Source organism: Eleutherodactylus coqui, chromosome 13 (assembly GCF_035609145.1).
Source record: "Eleutherodactylus coqui strain aEleCoq1 chromosome 13, aEleCoq1.hap1, whole genome shotgun sequence".
NCBI lineage: Eukaryota > Metazoa > Chordata > Amphibia > Anura > Eleutherodactylidae > Eleutherodactylus > Eleutherodactylus coqui.
Genome location: NC_089849.1, coordinates 63,669,602 through 63,686,069, shown reverse-complemented (window position 1 = coordinate 63,686,069; position 16,468 = coordinate 63,669,602). Strand labels below are relative to the sequence as shown.

Here is a 16,468-nt window from a genome sequence, read left to right as displayed (position 1 = left end):
CAGGCACCATGTACAGCGCAGGCAGGGGACCATTATCCAAGGCCTTTGCCAGCTTTCTGGCTCCCCAGCAAGACTGTGTCATCGGTCCCCAGTCAAGGCTGAGTTGGCAGGAGCACTATAAAAGGATGGTGAGGGAGTACGTAGCTGATTGCACGACCGTCCTCGGTGACGCCTCTGCCCCCTACAACTACTGGATGTCGAAGCTGGACACGTGGCCTGAACTCGCGCTGTATGCCCTGGAGGTGCTTGCTTGTCCTGCGGCTAGCGTCTTGTCAGAGAGTGTGTTTAATGCGGCTGGGGGAATCATCACGGATAAGCGTACCCACCTGTCAACCGACAGTGCCGACAGGCTTACACTCATCAAGATGAACAAAGCCTGGATTTCCCCAGACTTCTCTTCTCCACCAGCGGACAGCAGCGATACGTAAGCAATACGTAGGCTGCACCCGCGGATGGAAGCATCGTTCTCTATCACCATCAAAAACGTGGACCTTTTAGCTTCATCAATCTGTGTATAATATTCATCCTCCTCCTCCTGCTCCTCCTCCTGAAACCTGACGTAATCACGCCGAACGGGCAATTTTTCTTAGGCCCACAAGGCTCAGTCATATAATTTTTGTAAACAAATTTTATACGTTTCAATGCTCATTAAAGCGTTGAAACTTTCACCTCAACCAACCTGTATAGCATGATGCCCATTTATCTAGTTAGGCAATTTAGATGGGTAAACTGCACATTAATTATTGTGATCATATGATCAGGTATTGATCAGTTACTTGGGAGTCACCATAGCAGCACTTAGATGCTTTTTTCTATTGGTCAGTGTGCACATTAATGTGAGTCCACACATGTGCGCCAGTGATGTTTGGTGTGTTCACATTGGCGAAAGTTCATGTCCATTCATGATTGTTTGTGCATGTGTTGACCTTAGTGGGATACGCTGGGTCTAATCAGTTGGCACCAGGATGGGTATGTGCTTGGGTTGGTATGCTGGCTTTCTCCATGATGTAAGTTTAATTCTCATACATCTGTGAAGGTTGATCTAAGTGGTTGTTTTGTACTATACACTATATATGTGATACATAAATATTGTATGCTTGATAAAGACTAGAGATGAGCGAGCATACTCGTTAAGGGACAATACTCGAGCGAGTATCGTCCTTTTCGAGTACCTGCCTGCTCGTCAGAAAAGATTCGGGTGCCGGCGAGGGTGAGCGGTGGGTTGCAGGAGTGAGCAGGGGTTGCAGGAGCAGGGGTTGCAGGAGTGGGGGGGGTGGAGAGAGAGATCTCCCCCCCCCGTAACCCACCGCTCTCTCCCACCAGCACCCGAATCTTTTCTGACGAGCAGGCAGGTACTCGAAAAGGACGATACTCGCTTGAGTATTGTCCCTTAACGAGTATGCTCGCTCACTTCTAATAAAGACCAGTTTGTCGAAATGCTGTTGCTGTTTGTGGAAGGATAAGGATATTCTTTTCACTGCACCCTGCATGCGGTCACCTTAACTTTATGGTTGGCACATTGGGTCCATGGATTCACGTGTGAAGAAATCAGCTTTACTTTTGCACTATTCTTTTTGAATCACCCTTTATGATCCAGTTAGTCCAAAAAAATAGTCTCATAGGCTTTGTTCACATTGCATCGTGGTGATCTGTCATATGATCTATAACATGCTGCGGAATTCTAAATAAAGACTATTAATATTATTATGGACACAAACCGTTCCCAACAGACTCCATTCACTATAATAGGGTCTGTTGGTTTTTTGGTCTGTTTGTATAAAAAGAATGAGCTCCATTTAATAGGTTATAATGTGCAAACATGAAGCTAAGATACTTCCAATGGTGGCCTTGCCTACTTCAGATAAGCTTGGTACATGGGCCGGTAAGGCATCCTATAATTCTTGCCCTGTAGTATATCCTGAGATTTATTGACTACTTTGCCGACCATCTTTGAAAAGGCTGAAATCAGATTGCTTGCCCTACTGTAAACGTCATAGGTCTTGCTGCTACTGTGCTCTGGGGACTCCTAGCTGGGGTTCGGGTTACCCTGTTGCATACATTCCAGCTATCCTGTATTTGGGGGTTGTCCTGTGATTTGGGTTGTAAAGTGTGTTGGGGTTGTCAGCATTTGCATAACATTAGGTGTCACAGATCATTTTGTGGGTGTTCTTGGGTGGATTGGGCAGGGTTAAAACGTGTCCCTCACATGGGGATCCAAATGTTGGGAGGTATGCTTTGGAAAGCACTGGTGTATGACTTATTTTCCATGATCTCTGTATTCATAGCTTTAAAGTTTTTAACGTTTATTAGTAACCACTCATTTTAAACACAAAATAAAATGTTTATACAAAATCTGCTGCCATATCACTGTCTTTTATTAGTCTGCGGATTAAAGGAAGGGCATCAGTGACCTGAATGTTTTTGGGCCACAGCCGGTGCTCGCTCTAAGCTGCGTGGCCTCACAGCATCTGGTCTCTCCTGGTCAAACCTGATCGTATTCTGTACATGTCCATAGCTGCAATGCTCCGATGTGAAGGGGGAACTTCCCTCCTCTGCAACATACAAAGCCTGTTTACACACTGCTTCTGTAGCTGATAATCCAGCACCTAGTAATCCAGAAAGACTGAGAGGCCAGCACTTGCTTGCAGTAAAAACTTGGCAACATAATGTGGAAGTTCATATGACCAGAAGAGTGAGCAAAGAGAAGCAATTAGGTCATTCCTCGGACTAACAATAGAAAGTGATATAGTAGCAAATTCTGCAGAAACATTTTATTTGTGCACTTCCTATACCCTTTACTACATTAGATTAGTAAGTGGCGCCACCAGAAACACTGGTACTAGTATATATCTAGTATATATCTATCCTGTATACTGTAGCATATATATGCAGAACAGCCTCCGACATTGGAGCTCTATCCTGTATAATGTAGCATATATATGCAGAACATCCTCCAACATTGGAGCCCTGTCCTATATATTGTAGCATATATATGCAGAACAGCCTCTGATATTGGAGCATTGTCTTGTATACTGTAGCATATATATGCAGAACAGCCTCTGATATCAGAGCTCTATCCTGTAGCATATATATACAGAACAGCCTCCAACATTGGAGCACTGTCCTATATACTGTAGCATGTATATGCAGAAAAGCCTCTGATATCGGAGCACTGTATTTCATACTGTAGCGCATACCCTGTTACCCTGAAAATAAGCCCTACCCTTATTTTTGGAGAGGCTTGAGATATAAACCCTACCCTGAAAATAAGCCCTGGCTGAATTACAAAAATAAAAAAGGAACACGTACCTAGCAGGCTTGGTCCAGGTCCTTCTGCTGCTGTCCGGAGCTCCGAACGTGTGTCCTGCAGTCCTTGTTCACCCACGGAAGATCACTTCCTGGTTACAGGATTCATAAATCCCACCTTCATGAAGCGATGGCTCTGATTGGCTGAGCAGCGTTAGAGAATCAATCAATGCAGCGCTCGATGAACTACTGCAATGGCTGTGTTTGGTTAATCGAGAGCTGCATTGATTGGTTCTTCGACCGCTGCTCAGCCAATCACAGCCATCGTATTGTGTAGGTGGGATTTATGAATTGGCCTCACAGCATCTGGTCTCTCCTGGTCAAACCTGATGGTAGTCTGCACATGTCCATAACCGCAATGCTCTGATGTGAAGGGGGAACTTCCCTCCTCTGCAGCATACGAAGGCTGTTTACACACTGCTACTGCAGCTGATAATCCAGCACCTAGTAATCCAAAAAGACTGAGAAGCCAGGCAGTAAAAACTTGGCAACATAATGTGGAAGTTCATATGACCAGAAGAGTGAGCAAAAAGAAGCAATTAGGTCATTCCTCGGACTAACAATAGAAAGTGCTATAGTAGCAAATTATGCAGAAAAGTGGTTACTAAAGGACTCAAAAACATTTTAAAGCAATGTACATAGTAACGTCATGTGCCACAACTGCTGTATGAAAATACAATAAGGCCTCATGTCCATGGCATGCACAGATTCGGAGTGCGGTATCCTGCACAGAATCAGCCTGTGACTGCGACCATGGGACATTTACTTACCTCTCCGAATCCTGCGTGGGTCCCGGACAGATCTTCTTTCCTCTGCATGGTGGATGCTTTGGGGTACGCCCCAAATTTCTTGGTTTCCTGCGGGATCCGCGGCATGTCTGCAGTGCCAGCCACAGGTGTGCCACGGATCGGACAGCTTACATTGGCTTCAATGGGACCCATCGCGAAATCAAGCCTCAGAAAATGGAGCATGCTGCGATTTTATTTGGGGACCAGATGGTCCACAAATCAAATCCGCATGTTTTAAATCAATTTGAGGATGCCCATGTGTAGTGGCCCGAAGTCTATATATTTGGCCTCTTCATAATTGTCACACATTTCATGTCTTTAGTATGGATGCACTGTGCAAATTGTCTTATCTTTAGTTATGTGTATTGCCTGAGAGTGGCTGGGATATGTCTGGAAATTGTGACTAATTGTCCTGTCACGTGATGTGCTCATATAAATGTGATTGCAAGGAGTGAGTCTGGGTCTATTTCTTCTGGGTGCATCTTCTTCTAGGTTCCTTGAGAGAGAGTGCCAGACACATTGGGGTAACTTCAACTCTCATGGGGTGAAGAATGGAGGTTGAGGAGAGGTATCCTAACATTCCCATCCCAGGAACCCTACCTTGAGTGGAAGTAAGGAGCCGGCCATGCAGTGTTCCATGTACAAGTGAGTGTCAGCAGAGTGTTCTTCCCATTGCCGGTGTGCGTCTGTCCAGGGGCGGGGCCTTACAGATAACTCAGCCTGTAGGCCCGGTGTCATCCTGTGTTCTCCTCCCTGACCTTGCTGAAATTGTTGTTCCTGCACTGGTGTGTGAAAGTTGCTTTAAAGAAGTAAAGTTCCAGTCACTGCCCGTTCCCAGTGATTGAGGTATTCACTATAACCGTGTGTGTACGCCGGATGTAAAGGAACAGTGGCGTCACAAGTGACAACTTCTTCAGTCCACTACACATCTATCCAGGTAACCGCTGCCCTAGCGTTGCCTGGAAGAGGCCCAGCGATGCCTTGGCTCAGGCCACCGTGTCAAGTGCCATCTCTACCACCGCCAGCTCCTCAGCGTCGTGTCTCGGTTGCTGTAGGATGTTACACATGCATCCCTATGGGGGCCCTGATTTGCAGATCATCCATGTGGGTGCCTTGCGCGGATTCCGCAAATCAAATCCGCCAGTGGATATTGGACCTAATGGTCCCTTCACTCAAGCGTATGAGCAAAAGCAACGCATTTGTGCTGTAAACAATGCGCTTTTGCATGTATTTGCGCATATTACTGTACTTTGTGCATTTGGAGAGACAGTTCAAATGGGCGTGAGACACCCCTGCCATGATTTAAAAGGCTATTTAGCCTAATGAGGTCCAGATCTGTTTTTTTTTAAATAGTATTTCAAGGTTTTGCGCAGAGAGGGGGGAGAGAGGGAGAGAGAGATTTCCCCTCCGTTCCTCCCCGCTCTCCTCCGCCGCTCCCCGCCCGCCGCCGGCCCCCGAATCTTTAGAGACGAGCAGGCAGATACTCGACTAAGGCACTACTCGCTCGAGTAGTTAGCCTTAGCGAGAACACTCGCTGATCTCTATCAACGATGCTTTTTCCTTGAAAATTACTACACATCGCAGCAGCCCGCATTTTTCTCATGTTATAGACGACAACAGGTGTTGCTAATGTTAAAATAGCAATGAACGAACATGGCAAGTGTTGTGATGTGATAAATCAGAGGCTCCATGGGGAAACATGGGTGAGAAAAAGTTGCAAAATGCAGAAAGATTACAATATCGCATGATAGAAGACTTCGCAGATAGTAAATGAAGTCATTGATAAAGTGTGGGTTTCAGAATTCTGCGTTTTCTCGCATCACCCAAAAATTGCGCAATTTTTTTCACCATTGTGAAGACAGCCTAAATGTAGCTGTGAATAATCTTATCTTTTTAAATGAGTTGTCCAGCTCCTCTCCCCCCCGCCTGATCTGTCATCCGGTGAGATGTTGATGCACGTTCTCTGACGCCCAGGAACTGTTCCACGGGTCCTATGAATTAGATTAGAACACATGGCTATTTTAGCAATCTGAAAATAAGCCATGCTGTCTAAACGCAACATTTAAAAAAGTGTTATCTGATGAAGACCAACCTCGTCCATATTAGGGCATATGGATGTCATAGAGGTGGTCCTCTCATCTGGGCTACCTTCTATGAGCCAGAATGGAGAGCCACTCTAGGACAGCAGCTCGCATTCTGGTGGGCTTGAGCGCACCTTGTATTACATGATCCGTCATTCATGGCAATGGCTGCCATGATTTTTTTTTCCTGCCAAAATCAGCTATTTGCTGGCAGTGCGGGGAGATAAGCAGAGACTGCATTCTGAAAAGGTTTCTCACTGAGGAGATAATCTCTCTAAAAGTTGTGTAAATTAAATTACAGGCAAGATAGAAAAATTGAAAAACAATGTAAATCTACTTTCAAGAACAAAACCTATTACATATGAACAGCTGTTCAGTAGAATGTGGGTAGTAAAGTATAGGTTAGGACAGATGAGCGTGGGCTTTGTTACTAATAGCCCGACTGGAAGCCTTACTGTTGCACTTTTTGCAAAATTGAGTCATTGATTCAATGCAGTGCAATAACCTGGGGTCATAAGAGGCTGCAATGTATAATTAAAGGGATCCTGTCACCTGCCTAAAGCACTATAAACTAACCTAGGCCGCCAAGCAAATCGCACAAGATTAGTGCGCTGTGAGACGTACAACTCTTGCATGAATATGAACCCCATTCTTTTGAATAATGGCAGGTTCTATCTTTGGGGCGTTCCCTTGGAGCACATCAACTCTTGTTTTCAATGGAGTGGGAAAAGCATCACACCGCGTGCGAGGTGCAAGCGAGTGTGATGCAGGGTTTCCCATGGGAAATGTGCCGATCCTCTACACTTTGCCAAATGCTACTTCAATGAAGCAATGCAAGATTTTTTTTACACAAACTCCTCGCGTCCGCAGGAAAATCGCACAATATCGGGCCGAGTTTCACAGCCCCATATCACACTTGCCTGTCTGAAGTTAGCCTTATGGTGCTGTTAGACGAGGTGACGGGGAGCCAGGGGAGGTATTTTTCATACTCTCCTACTTCCTGGTTCCCGCAGTGCCGCCTGTAAAGTCCATGCTACGGCCAAAAATCTGACTCTTTTCAGAGTCCCATGCGAGCGCTCTCTTATTCAAGTCTATGGGACTCGGAAAACAGTCAGATTTTCAGCTGGCGCACAGACTTTACATGCGGCACCGCGGGAATCGGGAAGCAGGTAAGTATGAAAAATACCGCAGCCTGCTCCCTGTCATAAGTTGGTTCATGGTGCTTTAGGCAAGTGACAGGTTCCCTATGAATGATGCCACATGCCATTGAATAGCACAAATCAGTGTGCTGCCCAGGGTTGCCAAATAGAATTTTTCTTTTTACTGGACAACTTATCCAAAAATTTCAGCCAACATATTTTTTACGAAAGAATGGGAAAATCATAATGAATGATAAAGATCATAAGTAGTAAATGTCTATAGCTGAATCTAGTGATAGGAACACACCTGCGCTTAACGGGAGTTGTAAAATGGTGATAAATAAAAGTGCTCAAGGACCACTAGCCTCAACAAATAACGCAGACATCTCTATTTTTTTCACGGACACTGAAGATTATTTTTACTAACTGTACAGGAATTATGGGCCATCGGCAACCCTGGTGTAGACCTAGACAGAAAATTGTAAAATCAGTAAATCGGACAACGTACATGATACACTGGGGATATACTGCAGAGTTTTAAAGGGAGTCTGTCAGAGGTTTTGCATCATCAAAACTGCTGACCGCACTATGTACGGTCAGGGGACAGAAATAAACTGTACTTACCTTTCTGGCTAGTTGCGTCACCTGCAAGATTGTGAAAATTAACTTTTAACCCTCCACCTGGAAAGTCCTCTGGAGGCCGGTCCTCTAGCTTAGAGCTCTGCTGTCCAATGAACTGCTGCGTCCAGCCAGGAGACCACTACAGCTGCCAATCAGAGCTGTGAAGCGGCTCATTGGACAGAAAGCGGAGCCCTTGAGTTAGAGGGCTTACCTCTAAAGGACTTCCTGGGGCGGTGTTCCTAGAGATTTAAATTGATTTTCCCTTGTCCCGTGACCCTACATGTCAATATCACTAGTTCCGCTGATGTAAAACAGCTGACAAGACTCCCTTTAAGACTCTATAGAATACCCATAATGTATCATGTGATGAACATAACATATACACATGCCATCTCATGCACCTTTTTGGAAATGCTGAAGATTATGCGCATTATTGCACTACCGATAATCTTTTTAGTTTTTTTAGCAATATATTGCAGTGGAGCCTTGGCCTTGAAACCAATCAAACCCATAGCCATACAGCACAACACCAATATGTAGTCGAAGTACTTAATAGAGACACATAATGATATATCGATGAACATCAGCTTGTTGACTGTTTTCATGTAGCAAGAGTGACAACAATGCCGTTGTAAAGCAATAGATATATTACAAAGATACTAGATTTACTAATTATATAGCCATTGTTAATAAAATGAGGAACTTCATTGTGCGCCTCATGCACATAGCCATATTACAACTCCATTTCGTATGGTGCAGTAATAGGGTCACCTGTTAAAGTGCATTGGGCCTTAATGTACGTTAATATGCCTCATATTTCAAGTAGTACACTGGAAAATTGTGGCATGATTCATAGGATGCCCTATCACAGAGCTATTGCTGAAGAATAAAAAAATCACTCAGAACTAGGGATGAGCGAGTATACTCGCTAAGGCACTACTCACTCGAGTAATGTGCCTTAGCCAAGTATCTCCCTGCTCGTCCCTGAAGATTCGGGGGCCGGCGCGGGGCGGGGAGCTGCGGGGGAGAGCGGGCAGGAATGGAGGGGAGATCTCTCTCTCCCTCTCTCCCACCCGCTCTCCCCTGCTCCTCGCCGCAACTCACCTGTCAGCTGCGGCGGCCCTCGAATCTTTAGGGACGAGCAGGGAAATACTCTGCTAAGGCACATTACTCGAGCGAGTAGTGCCTTAGCGAGTATACTCGCTCATCCCTACTCAGAACCTGACCTCGTTACTGGTGGGGAAGTTCACGGGGATGGTAACCCTGGATACCTGTAGTCCAGTTTTTGTCACTCGTGACGCCAACTTTCCGTCCTCTGGGGTGGATCACTCCAACATCCATTCTAGGAATAAAATTGTCGACACACATAGTATACTTAACTGAGGAAGAACCGGAGACGTTCAGTTTTACCCGTTTAGTTAACGTCTCTTCATGGCAAATGAACAATGCAACAGTCTTAACATGAAACAACGCTCCTGAGAAATGGTGCTGGAACAGGGAGGCCTCCTGGTGAACTACTCAGTCGCAGTCTTAGATATCTGCTGGTTCTCTCTCTCTCTCTACTGCCAGTCACTCTCGCTTGCTAGCGGTGTCTCTATCTCCCCAGACGCATGCACTCTCGATAGCTAGTTATAGCGGGGAGTTTCCTGGGAAGGACAGGCCCAAGCGGGAATAACAGAACACCTCTTGGCCTCCTCCATGTCTCCCTGACTCTCAGATCTGTCTTCTGTCTTACTAATTCTCAGATCTGTCTAGCTCTCCCTCCTGGCAATTCTCTCTCACATAGACATGTGATGCTTCTTTTATACCACACACAAGATAAAATGATACATTTTCCAGACATTAACCCATTGATGCCTGCAGCCATCCAATACACATAACGGATGCATTCTACAAACATGACAGTGCACAAGACAAACACGAAACATGCATTCTGAGGGCCACTACACATATTACAGACCATGTACTGCTGTATGCACCCACCGCACATACTGAGCCAAAATATACAGTGTATGTGTAAGAGGGTCAGTTTTGTGTGTAGCTCTTGGTCATCATTGCTGGGCCCTGCTCGAAGATGGAGTATTATTGTATCTTGACGCCACCAGCAAGTGTTGGTGGAGTCAAGATTGATAGGGGGGTGATGCCCCTGTACTTGATAGGCTGGAGAGGTGGCTGGGCTGCAGGTCCTGGTAGTCCACTAACGCTAGCCTACAGCTCCATGGATTTATATAGCAGAGAGTGGCCCCCGCTGCAGCTGCAGGTGCAAGGAGCTTTACCGCCGGTGGCACCCCCCTGTGTGCTAAAGTGCAGAGCGGGGTGGTCAGCAGGTAGCCCTCACCGTGGGAGCGGCAGCGCCGCAGCCACAGGAGCCCTAGGAGAGTGGCGAACCTGACAGCGGCGCCCTATACAATCCCCTAAGTAGCGTAGAGACACGGCAGCAGGAGGGCTGAAACAACACGAGCAGAGGCAGCGGCAAACTGCGGGAGCTGCATCGGTGGCGGCTCAGGAAGAGGGACAGTGGACGCCATCATTGACGGAGCGGAGCAACAGGGAGAAGAGCCGCCAGCCCGCGGGTGAGCACTGCCAGGTGGGGTGGGGTAGGAGAGTACTAGCTCACCACTCACAGCAGCACACTAGCCAGGGGAACAGGGGCAAGGCAAGCGTTCGATGAGGGCTTAGTGAAATCTGCCAGGAGGGGAAATCATGGGCTTCCTAGTAGCTTCCAGGACCTCTCGCTATTCAGCCAATCGGGAGCTAGAGGTGTGACAGAGGCGTTCCTCCTGTCAAACCCCTAGCTTCCGATGGCGTCAAGATACAATAATACCCGAGGATGGTGCGGTAAAAAGAGTCTATCAATGATAAACTGATCATAAGGTGTCACACTGCTATGGCCTCCAGAGATTTGCTGTAAACAGTGTTGGACCCCACAGCCAATATTCAGTACCCAGCAATGACCCCACAGAAGTAAAGAAGTATTAGTCCTCTCTCACACAGGCGCTTTTTACCTTTTTAGCTGCGGGATAATGCCTCGGATATCTGCCACATGAAACGCGTCAGGAATCCATCCGTGGGCATTTGCCCTTAGGAACATGGTAGCCAAGGAAAAAGGCGTGTGTCCACAGGGGCAAAAGAGATCTTTCCCTTGTATTTTACTGATTGCATTAATTCAGTTGTGACATTTTTTTTTTAAAACGCCACCAATGAATGAAGGCATTGTTATGCTAATTAGTCTTAAATTCATTTCCTTCGGCTATTTTAGCGCTGGAACAAGCAGCTCTGCACACATTCCCTCCTGCAATGCCAAGAAGATCTCTTTTGCTCCTGGATAGGTATTTCCATGGACACCCTGTGTGTATTATTCCAGTTCCCCACTGCCTCTTGTGTTTGTTACTATTGTGTGTTGCTACATGTCTTTTGTAAGCAGTTTGTGCGACTGATGTGGTTTTTGTGAGGTTTAACGTCATCAAGTTGTATATTTTCCTGGTCAAGTCTGTATTACAAGATGAGCTGCTGCCTCGGGGTCTGTTCTACGTCCAGCTGTGTGGTCTGTGGGAAGGAGGAGGGGTTGTGCGTGGTGTGTGTATGAATGTGTATGAGTGTGCTCTATATAAGTCTCTGCAAGCAGCATTCTGGGCTAGTACCCTGCAGGAGCAGCACAGACAGATATTCCAAGGGGCTAGGTGAGTGTCTACCGGCTACTGGATTGGGGTCTTCATGAAGCTGTGGTTGATCTGCAATGACTAGATGGATGTTCTTTCTTTAATCTACCAACACTTCTCTATCCAGCCATCACTTGTCATTGCAGAAATGAATGCTTCTTACTGTCATCCACTTTCCAAGCGCTTGATGTAAAATCTAAATGTTAACATCTATAAATACTAATATTGACCTGAAAATGTTCTACTAATAGGAAACCCAGTGATCTGTTGGCTTCTTCGAAAGAGCAGGTTGAAAAATCTCAATTCACTTCTATTTGGGTTTGCAACTGCATGCGAGGTTATCGTATATACATGGGATGTCTACTGTGTATAGATTTCTTTGATGTATCTATTCAATGTCTATGAGTCAGATATATGCAAGTAAATAGACTTCTTTTTTGTTAGGATGTCTGTGTTACATGCTCTGTTAATTTAGCATTATTGCCCTTACAACCCCAACAAAGCCCTCTTTTACCCAACATTTCGAGGTCGCTTCTTTCTTTAGACAGAGCCGATCGCCTCTATTACGCCACCCTATGCATTTGTAATAATGTTATAACATTTTTCATAAGATAGAAGTGGCTAAACTACTTGTATCTTTCTTTTATTACCTCCCCAATATCACATCATTGCTTAATTTGCTATACAAGAAAGCACTTGGTTATAGGGTAACAATTCTACATGACCCTATGAAATGTTCTGTCTTTGACTACTCACTGGATTTCCTATATATACCTGTAAGGTATTAATTAATGATAATGCTCTTTTATTTAGCATGGTTAGAGGCATTCTCAAGAAGCACATAAGTAAAGGCTCTACTAGCCGAGCGATGGACACGTTTTCATTTTCTAATGTACTCTCTAGACAGTAGGGTTTTGGGTATGAGATTGATAGTTTACTTACATCTTGTTCATTGGCTATGCATGTGCATACACAGGGAATCTATTTATGCCTCCACCTAAATGGAAAGCACATATGGGTTATTGATCCTTGGATTTACTCTGGTTGCCAAATTGGGAGTGGGAAAGGATTTTTAACCCTAAGTTGAGGAAAATTGGCTTTTGCCTCATCTTGCTCTTTTTTGGATCAGTACTGCAGTCGAATAGACTATACTAGATGGACTTGCGTATTTTTTTCGGGTTACAAGCTATGTGTAAAAACTGTACCCCTTTTCCATGCAGTCATTGTATCGTAGTTGTAGGCACTTTTTTTGCTTATTTAATTGCTAAACCCTGCGTATTGAGTTTTGCGGTGCAAGTTAGGAAAGTGCTAGATGCAGATGTTTCATTCTTTTATTGACTCTCTAATTGTTCTTACAGTTAGGCAGAAGTGCATTTTTAGGTTCACAGGAGTCAGATGCAAGATTGGACATAGCCTGCAATTATGAGACAAGAATTGTTCTTTCTAGGAATCCCAGTTCAGCATTCCTAAAACATGTATTCTTTACTACGTATTGTTTGTTGATTAGTAGAATAAAGAAATGGGCAGTATTGATAATCAGTACTACCGTAATGTAATCGCTGCCTCGAAGAGATGGTGGCTTCATAGCCATTGAGCAAAATTCAAATACGTAAATGTCGAGGTTTAAATGAATTTTATGTTTTCAGCAGACATATATTTTCATGCCTTGAGGTAAGAGAGTATTTGACCCAGACTTCTAATTCCAGAAGACGACTGTAGATCAAGGTCATCACAGGTTTCTCTGAAATATTCTAGATGTTTATCAGGCAAGTGTTCGTACAATCCACTAATGCTTTTTGGTGGGAATGGGTTATAAATCCAACTCTTGAAGTGACATGAGACGAATGAATACAGGGGTTATCATTTGGAATTCTTTTGATCTTCTTATTGCCCTCCACTCTTCATAGTCTTGCAGTGTGAAGGCTACGACACAATCACATGGGCCATGATGCCAGCTTGGCCAATGTGATCGCAGCACTGGTGCATGTGCCATCATTCAGTGCTTGATGCTGATGTTTGAAAACCAATTTCTGCCAGTGTGGGGTTCAACTGGTTGCCCAGCTGGAAAAACAATCTCTGCGCCAATCAGTAGTATAGAAATTCCCGCCCCTACTTTCAGAGGGCATCGGTTATTCAAGTGTTTAGTGGAGTTGTGGTCTTAGTTTGCTGTTAGATAAATCCCTGGTGGTCTTATTTACTATTTGTTCTAATACCTGTACTGTTGTGACTGTTGTTATTTTCATCTGTTAACATTTATCCCTTTTCCATCTATGGACAGTTTAGGCAGCCCCCAGATTCTGGATGTGGGGTTGCCCTCGTCAGGGTGATCAGCCCGCTTTCAGGCAAGGTTTTCACATTTTAGCATGATAGACTGACATTCCCTTTCTTGATTTACTTTATATATAATTTTGTACCCCGAGTTATTTCTTCTGTGTATATTCGTACTGTTGCACAACTATTATGTCTGATCCAGATGAGGGGTTTTGGTGTCCAGCTGAGACGTAACACATATCTTAAAAATGATTCAGATGTGCAACATTAGCTTGTACAGGTAAGGGCATGTTGTGGACTCCACATAAATGTTATCCTCGCTTTACTTCATTAAATTTCTGACACGAGAACCCCGCTTATATGGTCTTCACAACAGAACCTGCTTTATGACACTGCAAATGGAATTAGATGTTGTAAATTGTATATAGTTGTATATTGTAAGGAGTCGACCATAAGGCCTTATTTATTCATGCCCATGACTGGGTTGGTGTTGAACAAAGTCCTGACAGATTGGCAGAGGTTTAGGGGGGATGTGGAAGCAATTGTAGTCTATGAGGTGGGATTTAGGTCAGTCGTGGGACATCTGCTGCTCTGTTCCCCTTTCATGCCAATTTTTTGTTGCTGTGATTTTTATAATAAATTCCTAATTAATTCAAATTTGTCTTCAAATTTTAATTATAGGTAGCAGCATATTCAGAGTCTATGACTTATTTATACAAACTTCTAACACTGTATATACCAGGGGTCCACAATATTTGCCATGTTAATAAAAATGTTATCATATTATTAAAGGGAGCCTATATGCTTCATAAACTAGGTTATGATGCTTATATGATAGGGAATGAGGGGTGTGGGGGGTGCTTTTATGCTCACTTGTTTCCCCATTCCCGCTCTTTCATCAGTGAAGTTGGCACTCAGTCAGACAGTTTGACTCTTTTCTTCAGTCAGTGTGTGTGCACCAACGGGAGGACAGTGGTAGTATGCATGCGCCATCATAGAGGACAGTGGTAGTGTGCGTGCGCCATCGTAGAGGACTGTGGTAGTATGTGTGTGCTATCATAGAGGATAGTGGTAGTGTGCGTGCGCCATCGTAGTGGACAGTGGCAGTGTGCCATCGTAGAGGACTGTGGTAGTGCGCCATTGTAAAGGACTGTGGTAGCGTGTGTGCGCCATCGTAGAGGACTGTGGTAGCGGGCATATGCCATCGTAGAGGACAGTGATACTGTGCATGCACAGACTAAAAAAAAATTGTCAGCGCAAGAATGAGCAACTGGTTGAGTATGAAAAGGAAGTGCCCTAGCTGGTTTCACTCCCATTGAAACTAATGGGAGCTGAAGCAGCTCTTACATTTCCATGACCATCACTGGTGTTGGACGTGTTAGTGCCAGAAGTGCAATAACCAGCTTTAGTTCCCATTGATATCAATGGGAGTGAAGCCAGATAGGGCACTTTTGCTCCCATCTCTTAGGACGCACGTCCAGCCCACTGCACTGACAGCCGGCCTGGCGATCAAGTGATCCTGAGAGTAGGTCATCAATAGTTTTGGTCTATAATCTCCTGACAGATTGCCTTCAACAGCAGCTTATTCAACATAGTTGCCTCCATAATCATATACAGAAAACAGAATAAAAAATCTACAATCAGCAAATTGTGAAACCTGTTTGAAACAACCAACCAAAATTGGATCGAAAAGTGATCTAAGTGGTGGTCTTCTAAAGAAGATGGCTTGTATGAATAATATACTATATGAGGGAGCAGAAAATCCATGTAGATGTCTGGATAAGGAGCTGGTCTTTTAGAGGTCTTTTGGAAAGGTTTCACTTTTGTGTATTAGTATCTGGTTTTAATTAGTAACAAAATGATAGGTGTTACATTCCCTTTAAACCGTGTAATCTTTGTGTTCTGTCATCATATCATACCAGTTATACTCCTATGAGACAGTTGACCTAAGGATATGTTATTTTTATATATTGGATTTACTTTATACATCCTATAAAATGTATATGAGGTCCATAAAGGACTTCATCGCACTGGCCTCCAACCTCATTGGCAGCTCATCAGAGAGAGTGTCCTTTATCCCAAGGCACAGGCCTTCAGCCAAGTTCTGACTCCGAGTCTTTTAGTGTTTTGACTTCAGCAACAAAAAACATTCAGTTCCCTGCAGGGTTGATATCAATACTTGTGAACAACAAAACATATTTTGCAGGGTTTTTCCTGTTGGATAAAAAAAGCATACGTCATGCAAAAATATTTATAGCCCCAAAATATTCTTTACTCTGCTGTTTTTTAGGGCTGGTTGATTTATGACATTTCCGTTTTGCTTATTGTTCTGCTCATAAAACCAGGTTTATGAGAATTTTTTACGGAAAAGTCATTTCTTCCCATAACCTAATGTTACCTTTAAAAGTCATTGCTATCTGAGCAGTACTTTGCATTTGAAAATGATTTCAGAAGTTAAAGTAAAATTAACAAGAAGTCCAGTAGAGCACTTCAGAAGGTTTTCTGGGATTAAGATATTGATGATCTATCCTCAGGAGAGGTCGTCAGTATCAGATTGTGGGGCCTACCTATCGGGATCCCCACCAAGTTCTGTAGCCACTTCA

At 44.3% G+C, this 16,468-nt stretch overlaps 1 protein-coding gene across 1 annotated transcript in view; it reads left to right on the top strand.

Moving 5' to 3' along the window:
- The first annotated feature begins 11,466 nt into the window (after nucleotides 1-11,466).
- PLTP (phospholipid transfer protein) overlaps nucleotides 11,467-16,468 on the top strand; it is a 32,344-nt gene continuing 27,342 nt past the window's right edge. The window contains exon 1 of the mRNA XM_066586556.1: nucleotides 11,467-11,615. The gene's annotated coding sequence lies outside the window, so the exon portion shown is untranslated. The remainder of the gene's footprint in view (nucleotides 11,616-16,468) is intronic.